At 33.0% G+C, this 13,981-nt stretch overlaps 1 long non-coding RNA gene across 18 annotated transcripts; it reads left to right on the top strand.

The window, feature by feature from the left end:
* The first annotated feature begins 218 nt into the window (after positions 1-218).
* Positions 219-11,540, top strand: LOC137487445 (uncharacterized). Of its 18 annotated transcripts, none has more exons than XR_012388986.1 (16): positions 219-302; positions 708-798; positions 1,467-1,516; positions 2,187-2,287; positions 2,378-2,485; positions 2,701-2,831; positions 2,961-3,007; positions 3,109-3,199; positions 3,279-3,426; positions 5,227-5,283; positions 6,650-6,797; positions 8,650-8,790; positions 9,507-9,623; positions 9,715-9,756; positions 10,076-10,206; positions 10,547-11,540. It is a non-coding gene; the product is annotated as an uncharacterized lncRNA (long non-coding RNA). The 18 variants fall into 18 exon arrangements; XR_012388982.1 differs by having other exon boundaries at positions 10,076-10,162; XR_012388990.1 differs by having other exon boundaries at positions 2,964-3,007; positions 3,296-3,426; positions 10,076-10,162.
* The last annotated feature ends 2,441 nt before the right edge of the window (positions 11,541-13,981 follow it).

A 13,981-nucleotide genomic window follows, 5' to 3' on the forward strand; every position in this document is an offset into this window, starting at 1 on the left:
GTGTTTGTTTTGTAACAGTTTAGTAGGCTATAAAGCTCGTCTTAAAGATAATAGCATATATAAAACTGCTAAATACATTTTAAATTCAAGATTTAAAATACAAGGTTATTATTTAAATTGTCTATGGAGTGATCATGTTTATAAATGTAATACTGCATGACTTTGATGTGCGCGCGCGCGTCTTGCTTCCAACACTGGAGCGGAGAGGATGTTGCTATGGGAAACGAAGCTACAACACGACACGACACCACCTAAAAGACACAACACGACTTCTCTCAAGCTGCCGTTTTGACTGTTTTCAGGTAAGTTTAGTCCCTAAAACAAAGCAAATACTACATAAAACTGTTCCTCACACTTTTATTATTGGCAATTGATGAATATTCAGTTGAATATTATGTTATATAAGAGTGGTAAGTCTTCGTAAAAGTCCGTTAGCATATTAGCACTGGTAACGTTAGCGTCGGGGTAATATTACGTTAACTTACTTAATGTTAGCTCTTGTTAAACTTGTTTGTTAAAGTTTTGGCTTTTATTTATTCTTTATGTGTAGATGAGAGGTTTTGTCAATGTTTTATTGAATGCACTCCATATGTAGTCTAAAATACGCATTGTACTGTAAAGGACCGTGAATCAAAAGTTCAATCGTGTTTTGATATTTCATGGTATCTTAAACAAATGTTAAGTAAAAAAGTGTTCTGTGGTTTCAGGAGTGAGAGAATAACCCACTGCTACAGAAAATATAACACACGATTCCTAAATTTCTGAAGGGAGCTGATCACAGAGATACAGGAAAGAAAGGTAACTTTAAGCAGAGGATTAATTCATATGAATTTCCATTGCACATCATTATGCACATGTTACATGTCTATATATTATGCATCTGTTACTTGTCTTTATTGCAGTTGTTTTAAGAAAGTTTTGACATTGAAACATGTGAGTGGTATTAAATTTCACATCACATGATTCTTCAGAACTTAGTAAATATATAGATTTGCTGCTAATGAAGTAATATTTGTGATTTTCATTTTGTTTAATTTTTTATGATTAATTGATTTATTAAATCTTAGAAAAAAGTTTACACTAAATTATTTGTCATCACATCTGTTTTTAGCATTGATAGCAATTCGAAATGTTTCTTGAGCAGCAAATCAGCACCATTTGATAATCACCATTATATTAGTTCAACCTCAAGCACTAAATCAACATCTTAAAAAAAGATTTCTGAAAGATCAACTGACACTGAAGACTTGAGTAATGATGCTGAAAATTTAGCTTTACATCATAGCTATGAATTACATGTATATTTACACTGTTCACCCATCCCTTACACCTTAACTCATCCTCAAACAAGTCAATTTAAGCCCTAAATGAATACATTTTGATTTGTACAGGCATGATATGCAACTTGTATTCAGTCGTTTTGTTTTTTCTTTCTTTTGCTTTTGTTTTCCACATCCACTGAAAAGGAGGTCAAAGTTTAACCTAAGTGCTGTGTAGCTGATGAACATCTTTATATGTAAGTATATTTTTTACTGACTGCCAGACACTTGTCAAACAGTGATGAGCAAACGAGGGGCCGTTCTTTTCAAAAAGATCAGGGAGATGCAAGTCTGGAGATTAATATACATTTTAATTCAAAATTGATTTATCTGGAAATATTTCATAATTTGTTGAGATATGTGCCCTTTATGCATTTAGATGTCCATCCATGTTTAAAATACTTTTAAATTTAACAACGGCTGCAAGTTATAAAAACATAAACAAACACAAAAATGTTAAAGTAAATTGAGAAAACATTTTCATCAGTTTGACAACATACACAATCTCACAAATAGCATAGAAAAAAGTGACAAAGCTGTCTTCTTTGTCTGTGTTTTATTACTCTCTTTGCACTCTCGGCCACTGTATGCAACAGTGATTAGTATAATGTAACAGTAGACAGATGAGGAATGTGAATATGTAGTTTAACTTTAAGGAGCGTTACTACTGGAACCATTTTTTTGTACAAATATATATGTGTGTGTGTGTGTGTGTGTGTGTGTGTGTGTGTGTGTGTGTGTATTGATTTACCTGTTAAAAAAATTAAGCAAAAAATTAATTATAAGGTAGATCAGCTCCTGACAGACATGTTAACAGATCAGTTTAACTCTTATTAAATTCATTCATTCATTTTCTTTTCTGCTTAGTCCCTTCATTAATCTGGGGTAACCACAGCGGAATGAACTGTCAACTTATCCAGCATATGTTTTACGCAGTGGATGCCCTTACAGCTGCAACCCATCACTGGGTAACAACCATATACGCTTATTCTCACTCATACACTACAGACAATTTAGCCTACCCAATTCACCTGTACCCCATGTCTTTGGACTTGTAGGCAAAACTGGAGCACCCAGAGAAAACCCACGCAAACGCAGGGAGAATTTGCAAACTCCACACAGAAATGCCAGCTGATCCAGCCGAGGCTCGAGTCAGCATCCTTGCTGTAAGGCGACAGCACTACCTATTGTGCCACCACGTCACGCTCTTATTAAATTATATTTATATAATGTTGTTTCAGTACATACTATTTTGGGAAGACAAAATATATTCATAAGCTCTCAGAAAATTCAATAAGAGAATTAACTGCACAATTACTTGAAATGCATGGATGGGATTACATTATTTGTTAACCCAAAGTGAGTTTCTCTTTCTTTGCAGTATTGGATGCCTGATTGCAGTTCAACTCCAAACTCAGTTGGACCAGCTGATCAGTGTCTTCAGTATTACCACAAGCTACTGGGCAGATGTGTGGACAGCTATGAGCCAAACTTGGGACGTTTGGTTTTTAGGTAATACCAGTGACAAAGTATTCAGTAAATTGCTTATAATAAAAGATGCTCACTGCTTACCCCCTTATAGTTAAGTTGTTTGCAGTTTCATTGTTGTAAAAATACCATACTTTTTCCTTTTTTTATCAGCAGGTGGAGAGACCGTCTGGGCAGCAGAAACAAGACAACTAATCATAGTTGAGTTGAGATTAGTATTATTAACTTGACTAGTTTGGTTGCAGACTTGTTCAATACTTAACAATTTGTACAATGTTTTTGTAACTTAAATTCATTACAGTTTAGATACAATCAAATGTCCAAACCATCTCTGAGTGAATGACATCAAGGAAACAGGATCAAAAGATCATTAATTATAGACCGTTTCATAGGTAACAGCACATCCTTTGTGAAAAATAATTTATTTTTGTGTCATCATCACAAGACCAAATACATTTCAACTGATTTCAGTTGGTTATATTTTTCAGGTCCTCCTGATCATTCTGTTCTCCTGGTTGTGAGGATGTGCAGAGGCTGTATTTGTCAGTGTTAAAAGACTTGTGCAGCTGTATCCAGACATACAAGCAGCCGACAAAGAGTTCTGGAGCAGGACAGACAGGTAGTTCACAGTGGCTAGGCTAGAAGTTTATACTTGGGTGGCCAGAAAGTGGCCTCCGCTGTTTTGGGGGGTCCATACAAATACACCAGTGTAAGCTATACTATTACACTGAAAAAATTAAATGAAAGAATTAATTAATCGGTTGAACACAAAATATTTTAAAGAAAGCTTAAGTATCAAGGTGGCAATATACAGTATGTTACATTGTAGTACATGAGCTGGCTAATACAGATTCGTAAATGTTTAGTTGTTAAGATTAGTTAAATACTAAATCCTATACTTGAGACCGGCTGCATATACAGCTTTAACTGAACTAAATTTAACTAGAACTACACCAGCATTCCAAGTGCTCTAGACTAGCTTTTTGCACTGGTGCATCTAAAATGTTTGATGGCATTGCATTTAACACTGCAATTTTACATGTTAATTTTTTTTTAAATTACAATCCATATAGGCAATATTGACTTGTAAATGATTGAAATGAACTAAATAAACAAATGAACTAAAATCGGGTCAACACACATTATGGCGATTGTGTGTAGAATTTTGAGGAAATTAATGAATTTAATCCATTTTGAAATAAGACTGAAACATTAAAAATGTGGAAAAAGTGAAGCGCTATTAATACTTTCCGGATGCATTGTATATGGTTTTTAGCGCGTTATCAAAGACTTAAAAAAATAGTCCAACATTATCTACAGCAGCAAAAGACCCTCCACATCAAAAGCTACTGGTCAGCTCACGATTCAGCAAACATCTGAAAAACAAATAGCTTATTATGCCTTCACAAGAAATCAGTGTTTTAATGAAGAGTCTAATGAAGATAGTACTATTTTATTAAATTATTATTTAGCCTGGCATGTTTACTGTTACAAAATATTTTAAATGTTTCTTAAAATAAAACATATTGTGTTCAATGGGGACAAAGTAGCTGTTTTTTACACAAAGATAAAAAAAAAAAAAACATTTCAGAGCAGTAATCACAATACTGTGAAACTGTGATATTTTTATATTATCTTATACCTGCCCATTCCTAGCCAGTTACTTAAAGCATTCAGTCAGAGTTTTTTTATTTTTTATTTTTTCAGTTGGCCTATATTCTGTTTTTCTATGTTCTTGGAAATGCTGCTGTGCATGAAAATGTGACGATATATCCAGGTTCTATAGTTAATTCTGAAATAAATCTTAAAATGAAACAATATTTAAAAATGCAATATTTAATGTGTCAGACACTAAATAAACAAGTCAATTCATTTATATTAATCTGATTCCTTAACAGGGCAGCACGGTGGCGCAGAGGGTAGCACGTTTGCCTCACAGCAAGAAGGTCGCTGCTTCGAGCTTCGGCTGGGGCAGTTGGCGTTTCTGTGTGAAGTTTGCATGCTCTCCCTGTGTTGGCGTGGGTTTCCTCCGGGTGCTCCGGTTTTCCCAAGTCCAAAGACATAGGTGAATTGGGTATGCTAAAATTGACCATAGTGTATAAGTGTGTGTGAATGAGTGTGTATTGGTTGCAGCTGGAAGTGCATCCGCTGCGTAAAACATATGCTGGATAAGTTGGCCTCATTCCGCTGTGGTGACCCAAGATAATAAAGGGACTAAGCCCAAAAGAAAATGAATGAATGAATCCTTAACAGTTAATATTGGTATAATGAGCAGCAGTTGTCATTCATGTAAATTAACCATATAAGCGTGCTTAGTTTGGGGTATGTTGTGCCATTAAATTGTCAATAGGTTTTTTTTTTCTACATTTTAAATCTGCTTTAGCTTTCTTCTTTAACAAATTGCTCATTTTATTCTTAGATTGGTGTACGCTGATGGTCTGCTGAGAATTCTGCTCTCCAAAGTACAATAGGACTAGTAAGTAACATCTTAAACATACACTACTGTTTCATAGCTTTTAGGTTGGTATGGTAAATTCTCTTCTGATAATGTCAGCTTTATTTAATTAATACAGTCAAGCAGTAATACTGTGAATTTAATACAATGCATATAATTAATAGTGTCACATGATCCTTCTGAAAAAATAGTATTCCAATGTACTGATTCTCTCCTCAAGCTGTTTTTTTATATAAAACATTTTAAATAAACATATTTTTAGTATTCTTGATGTATGAAAAGTTTATTTTTAAGAGCATAGTATTCATTTGTAAAAAATAAAAAAAGTTTGCTCTTTGATGATTGCTAACAATCAGACATGTTTCTTTAGAACAAAAAGAATTTGTGCAAAAAAGTATTCTCACTGAGCGTTGTCCAACTGTGGTCCAACACGTCATTTAAGTTTTCAAATAAGCCTAAAAGACTTGATTAGCTGCATCAGGTGCATTTAATTAGAGAGTTGAATATATGATTTCTTTATATATCCTCCTCTATAGCCTACATATAATAGAAGTTGTTTGCTGAAAAACCTTTTTTGTAGCAGAAATAAAGCTATGATTAGGCTCACCCGGATTTTTTGCAGAACTCCGCAGATGTTTAGCCTATCATTAGTTCTGTTTATTTACTTGAGTAAATGTGTGTAAATCTATATTTATTCAGTTTTTTTATTAATTTCAGTAATATTATTGACTAATGTGAAAATGTTCATCTGATTTATGTACAATGAGGTTTGTACAGTAATATTTTCTGTCTTACTAGATATGTTATATGAAAAACTTGCTTTATTTACCAAATAAAGTTAATCTAATTGGATTTGTATTTTAAACATTAAATAAAACTTTAAAATATATTATTTTTTATTTCATATATTAGGATTTTAGTTATGATACTTCCAAAATAATTCCGCAGAAATACGCAGACTTCCATCATAATTTTCAGCAGAAATAGCAAAAAACATCCGCAGATTCCTCCTGGCCCTAGCTATGATATATTAAATGTGGTGTACAGTGTGACATTTTAGTTGACGAAACTTAGTTTAATTTGCATGTAATGTGGTATCTGAAGATTAGACATATATTTAGATACACATTTATACTAACACAATGATACTAAAAACCCCAAAAAAACATTCATTATGATTTCACAAGGAATTTAACTTTCAAATGGCTTTTCTGAAAATTAGTGCTCAGACACTGTCTTTAAGTTTAAATTAAATTACACATTTTAGCTAGGCACTTGCATAACACATACTCCAGTTATATGTCATGAAACAAATAATATATAATTGTGGTAATATGAACTGTTGCAATGCTAATCTTTCTCCTTTTGGTTTCTTGCTTTATTTAAGGGTTCCCACTACAAGGATTAGATTTGGCTACTGCAGTCCTGGTTTGGGCCAGCCTCACTTGTGAAGATTAAAGATGAAGACAACATACAAGAACAATTTAGAGGATGGCGACACACTTTTTATTCCACCTATATATCCCCTTTTATGTGTAAGCAACATTCCACAAGATAAAACAAAACTAAATGACTGGTTATTTCTTTTAATTTTGTCTGTTTTCTTGGAACATTGTGCACAATTTACAACCAGTTTCATTATTATTATTATTATATATATATATATATATATATATATATATATATATATATATATATATATATAGGTCAGAGCAAGAAAATGTTATGTTTTCTTCTGGAGAAAGTCTTATTTCTTTTATTTATATTTTAGTTTTGAATTTCCAAAAAAACATTTTAAGGTCAATATTATTAGCCCCTTTAAGCAATTTTTTTCGACTGTCTACAGAACAAACCATCGATATACAATAACTTGCTTGTTAAGCCTCTAAATGTCACTTTAAGCTGTATAGAAGTGTCTTGAAGAATATCTAGTCAAATATTATTTACTCAGTTATTAGAAATGAGTTATTAAAACTATTGTGATTAGAAATGTGTTAAAAAATATTTCCGTTAAACAAAAATTAAGGGATTATATATATATATGTATGTGTATATATATATATATATATATATATATATATATATATATATATATATATATATATATATATATAATCCCTTAATTTCTGTTTAACGGAAATATTTATAAATACATTATATATATATATATATATATATATATATATATATATAATGACAAAATCTGTTTTGTATATATATATATATATATATATATATATATATATATATAATGACAAAATCTGTTTTGTGCCGTGCATTAGAGTTTGCTTAAAAAAAAAACTGGTTATCTCTGAAAAAGTATTGTTATTTTATATTATTGATGTGTTATTAGTTCAGAGGAGATTGCAATTTGTTGAATGCCATTTATACAAAAAAAAAAATTTAAAATTGACTACAGACTTTAATAAGATTTTATCAGACAATTATTTTAATTTGTATGATTTTATTTACTACTGTAAATATTGTTTGCTTGGTATTTATGTTGGTGTTTGTGTACTCTTTTATTATTGTAACTCCCTGAAGAAAGTCTTTTGGATACTGAACACATGACTGGTATTATCTTGTATTTTAAAATTATAGTCTTGGAAACATGCATTTTCTTTAACACTATTTAAGAAATTATAAGCATTATAACATGTGCTTACACAAGTTATTTGTGTTTTTACTATAGTAAACTATAGTCTCCCTCAGTGTACATGTTTTGAAGTACTTGTAAATATTCCTATGGTCTTAATATAAATGTTGCAATGGACTTTGTATTTAAAATCTTTATTGCACAGTAGTTCAGCCATGGTTATAGTACAACTTGTTGGTTTTGTTTTAAACGTGGTAAAACATGGTTATGTGTGATAAAAGTAAGTTAATCTATATGTATGTTTGTGAAAATATTAATAAATCTTCAACTGTTATTGAGAGTGGTGTGTCGTGTTTATTATAAATAAGCAGCTGTTGCAGCTAGTGGTCCATAAGTATGAGCAAAACGCCTGAGAACAGCGCCTCCGCGGAGCGGCCGGTATTTCCGGTTGCGTCGTCCTAACATCGGCCGGACAGCGTTTCCGATCATTTGCCGACGTCGCGGCGACATTTTGCCAATTAGCAAACGCTCCCTGAGCGACATCGCACCGATGGAGTTTTGAAAATCGGCACGACGTCGGCCCAACGTATGTGTGCTGTCTGGGTAAAGTATAAAGTTGGCTATTATTATTTTCTCTGGCTTGGCGTTATTTCGCCCATTTGAGAAATATATCATCTATTAAGATGTTACCTTTATTTAATTTATTACATTAACACTACTATTACTTTAAATAAGACTGTTTATGACTATTAGCCATTGTTCTCGTCATATCTTTTTATTTATTTACATAGGAACCGGTGCAGCGGGTTTTGGTTTAGGAGGGAACCAGAGGTATGCAGACAGTTTTGGAGGACACTTAGCACGAGACAACGGTCCGGCAGAGAGTGTTTTCCCCCAGAAGAATATGAATGAAAGACCAACAAATAATCCAGGTAAAAGCGCGTCTGTCTGTGCTGACAACACTCGACATTGATTTGAGCACCTCTATTAGCATTTGTTTGCTCGGCAACATTGGCTGAAGCGATCTTAAAATGGTAATGTTAACTGTTAGCTAAACTGAGCTAAGTTTATACTGAATTGGACTCAAACTCATTTTAACGTGCAACGTTTAACTTATATTGATTTATACTATATATATTAGATGTTGTGAACTTATTTTTCTCTGGTTTAGAGTAACTTATAACGTTAGCTTGAGAAAATAACATCGCGACGTAACCTATAAGAACGTTAACGTAATCTATAACGTTACAATATGCATAGAGGTAAAGTTGGTTTTATATTCGCACATTCGTTCATTTAGAAGTCTCTATACTGTTTACCATGTTACTTTGAATATTCGATCAGAATTAGCATGCCAGTATGACTTGAAATCAACATTAACACTGTTTATTTGACCGTGAGCATGTTGTACTTTGATAGGCATTAGCTGCTAAAATGATTTCGCTATTTAGAGTTTGCAAATAATACTTTTATGAAATTAAATTATTAAGGGGGAAGTCTGAATCTGCTAATATAAAACCAATTTTACCTCTATGCATTATGCTAATAACCACCTTTTTGCTTTTTATTGTTTGCTAATTATTTTTTTATCACAACTCTTGACATTTGGTTTAACATAATTGTTACCATTATATTTTTTTCTGTTTAGATATGGCACTGACACAGCAGCAAGTTTTGTCTGAAGAAACAAACAGCATTTCAGAGGAACATCTTGATCAGCACAGCCTTATGCTTAAAAAATAAGCAAGACCAGTAAGCAACCAAGGTAAACAAATAAAAAAAAGTTGTGTGGAGGTTGTGGATTGTAGCATGGTATTCTTATCTGTATTTTTGGCTTTTTTATGGTCTCAATATAGAATACTGGGAGCCTGCCTGTGCAAACTGGACCTCATACAACAGTAAGTACTGTACATCTATTTGTTTCTCAATATAGTAACGTTACTTTTAATACAAAATGTGTCACATGTTTAGTTGCTAGCTAAATAAAAGAATCTTTTCCCTTTTTTATTAAACCATTTAGTAGGTTTTTTTTCATCTTTGTTTATAATATTTTTGAGCAGATTGAGGTCTGTCATGGGTCAGACATTTCAAAATACAATAATTAGTATTGGGATACATGCTTTTGTCTATGTATTAAATGTCTTTTTCCCCATTTCATGTTGCCTAAATATTTTGTAATAAATAAAATAATACAATTTTTTGTATAAATAATTCCAGAGGATGAAACAAAATGCACAGCAACAACCAAAGTGAGCCAGAAGATAGCAGGAGAAGTAGTGAAGAGAATGACAACCATGAACAACAGTGAGTTATCCTTCTTTCACCAGCTAACTGAGAACTTGGATTAGGTGAGACACTCTCAATAATTGTATCAGTATTCAGTCTGTTTTAGTTTATTAGGAATACATAAAACAAATAGTCTAATCTGTCCTGCAGTGAATCAACCCATCACAAATGCTACAATGTTTTTGTAAAACCTTGTTAGGGAAAAAAATAAACAGGACATTCTGGTTAGTTATCTTTTAAACATGGTAGTGAGCAGGTTATGAGCAGGAGCCAGTTGCTCAGTACCAGCTGAAAACTACCCCAACCTAGCTGCCATGCTTCAAAATAATTAACCAGTATATGATTTATTTTTTTTAAACAAGCTTCTTCTATGCTTATGTTAGTCTGTTTGTCCTTATCCAGAGTTCTTCATAATCCTGGACTGGGCCAAATCCTGACCAGATGCTGTGGTGGTCATGGAGGAGTGAATCCTAAAAGACACACGTGATCAATGAGTTTCCGCATTGATCCAATGGGCCAGCCTGACCACCCGCTGGTGACCTTTCAAGCCTCTGGTGCCTAGACTGCGGCCTTGCACAAGTTTGGCTAGAGGAGAACTGGTCGTGCCCAACTGAGCCTGGTATCTCTCAAGGGATTTTATTCTACACTTTCATCAGTTGGTGAAGTTTCTTCCATGCCACTGTCGCCACTGGATCACTTGGCTACGATTGGTGGATCGGTGGATTTGCTCTTCAGTGTTTGGACTTTCAGCAGTGACATTTACTGCTTCAATTCTGAAAACTGGACTGAAGCAGCTTCAATTTACAAGAACTTCTATGTTAAGCTGCTTTGACATCATTGATCTACATTGTAAAAGTGCAATAGAAATAAATATGAATCGCATTTGAACATGTGAATTCAGACCTTGTTGAGCATTTGACACCAGAACTAGTAATATTTTAAAGTTGGGTTGTTTCTGAGTCGGCTAATAGTTACAAATATTTATTTTTCCAACAATATGCAATTCAGAAGTTTAAATTTTTATTGTACATGTATGTTCTAGTGCTTTGTGTGATTTATTTATTTTTAATGTGTTGATTTTATTGCTTAATGTAATTTTCACACATTTCCCTTAAATGCTTTAAGCATTATTAATGTTTTAAAGAATGGAATATTTTGTAATTGTGTCTGGTTTAATGTCAGTAGTACTTAGTACAATTGGGTTTTTTTTCTCAACAACATGCAGGTCAGACACTTAAATTAGTTTTGTACATGTATGTTAATGTGCTTTGTCATTTTCAATGTTTTTTTTCTTAAAATAAAATATTTTGAATGATTGAAATGTAATGTTTTTACACATTTTTAAGCTTGTTTTAAGCATCTCCAATGTTTTAAATAAAGAGTGTTTATTTTGTTAATATTTTGTAATTGTGTCTTTTTTATGTCTATAGTATTAAAATAATATTAATAAAATTATATTATAAAATATTTAGGACAAAATTAAAAGGTTTACAGTAGCTAACTGTTAACTTAGGTTTTTACAGTAGTTAACCATTTTCAGACACTACGGTAACATACTGTAAACGGATTTACAGTTGTATACTGTAAATCTAAAATACAGTAACTTACTGGCAACAGTGTTGCCAGTAAGTTACTGTAAAAACCCTTTGAAATGTCTAACAGTGTAGTCATAAAGGTTTTATTATTATTATTATTATTATTATTACTATTATTATTATTTATTTAATTAATTTTATTAAAAAATTTCATTCATTTATTCATTCATTAATTTTCTCTTCGGCTTAGTCCCTTTATTATTCTGGGGTCGCCACAGCAGAATGAACCGCCTATTAATATTCTTCTTCTTGTTATTATTATTCATTGATTCATTTTCTTTTCGGCTTAGTCCCTTTATAAATCCAGTGTCGCCACAGCGAATTAATAAAGGGACTAAGCCAAAAAGAAATGAATGATTATTATTATTATTATTATTATTATTATTATTATTATTATTATTATTGGGCAGCATGGTGGCGCAGTGGGTAGGCATACTCTCCCCGTGTTGGCGTGTGTTTCCTCGGGTGCTCCTGTTTCCCCCACTTGTCCAAACACATGCAGTATAGGTGAATTTGGTAAGCTAAATTGTCCGTATCTGTGTGAATGAGTGTGTATGGATATTTCCCAGTGATGGGTTGCAGCTGGAAGGGCATCCGCTGCTTAAAATATGTGCTGGATAAGTTGGTTCATTCCGCTGTGGTGACCCCAGATTAATAAAGGGACTAAGCCGAAAAGAAAATGAATGAATGAACTAATATAATTACTATTATTGCTGTTGTTATTATTATTATCATTTATTCATTTCCCTTCAACTTAGTCCCTTTATTCATTCGAGTTATAAAGTGCAGTTATAGAAAAACTATGGTGATATTAAGATGGATGTACTGTGAACATTATATACATGTTGTATTTACTGTGAACACAGATTTACAATACATGAATATATGTACAAGTTGCTATTCCTAATCAGAAATATGCAGCTAGATATGAACATAATTACAAATGTATATGTACTGTGGGTGTGTACAGTTCAACATGAATTAGTTCCCTGATAAATAGGGACTAAGCCGAAGAAAAATGAATGAATGAAATCATTTTGACCCAGTCGTTGGCTATTCCTTAAAATATATGTACTCATGTGACTTAGACTGGTTTTGTGGTCCAAAAGTCTTGTCGTCTATTCAAGTTTTAGGAACAGCAAATAATAAATTGACTTCTAATTGATCATTTGGTATCAGAAGTGGCTCATATGAAAGGGAAAGGCCTCTAGATTACGCTTATTAGACCACAATAAAATATGATCATGCCTTGATTTTGAATTATTTAATTAGGACAGTAAGGTCTGAACAGAAATAAAGTCCAGTAGAATATAAAGTCATGCTGCAGTGGAAACAGAATGAATATTGTGTCTGACTCCATCATGAGCTTGGAGGACTGCATCCATACATCTCTGACATGACTCAAATCACTGATTAATAAAGTCATCTGGAATGCCAAAGAATGTGTTCCTGCAGGACTCCCAGAGTTCATCAAGATTCTTTGGATTCATCTCCAATGCCTCCTCCTTCATCTTACCCCAGACATGCTCAATAATGTTCATGCCTGGTGGTGACTGGGCTGGCCAATCATGGAGCACCTTGACCTTTCAGGAGCTTTGATGTGGAGGCTGAAGTATGAGAAGGAGCACTATCCTGCTGGAGAATTGTCCCTCTCCTGTGGTTTGTAATGTAATGGGCAGCACAAATGTCTTGATACTTCAGGCTGTTGATGTTGCCATCCACTCTGCTGATCTCTCGCACTTAATGTAAACCCAAACCATGAGTTTCATTCACCAAACTTGACTGATTTCTCTGAGAATCTTGGGCCCATGTGGGTTCCAGTAGGTCTTCTGCAGTATTGGTGATGATTGGGATGCAGATCAACAGATGATCCTTCTGAGAAATCCACCTTCTGACACTTTTCCAAATGATCAACTAGAAGTCAAGTTATTATTTGTTGCTCTTACAACTGGGATTGATGACAAGACTTCTTGTCAGGCAGTGTATTTTGAAAACATTTTGGGTCTTTATTAAAGAGTAAATGTGGTTGTGCATTGTGTATTTATTGCACATTTTTTCAAAACAGTTATAAACTGCAATAAACCATGACTGTCCACGTGCTGAATTCTTTTTTTTTATTACATTGTTTTTCAAGAAAATACTATCTAGTGTTTCTAATTTAATCATATTTAATTCAATTTACTACTTGCAAATTTCTTTGTAATAATTTGTGTAATTTTATAAAGTATGTAAAGTATTTTAT

The sequence above is a fragment of the Danio rerio genome, chromosome 13 (assembly GCF_049306965.1).
Source record: "Danio rerio strain Tuebingen ecotype United States chromosome 13, GRCz12tu, whole genome shotgun sequence".
Lineage (NCBI taxonomy): Eukaryota > Metazoa > Chordata > Actinopteri > Cypriniformes > Danionidae > Danio > Danio rerio.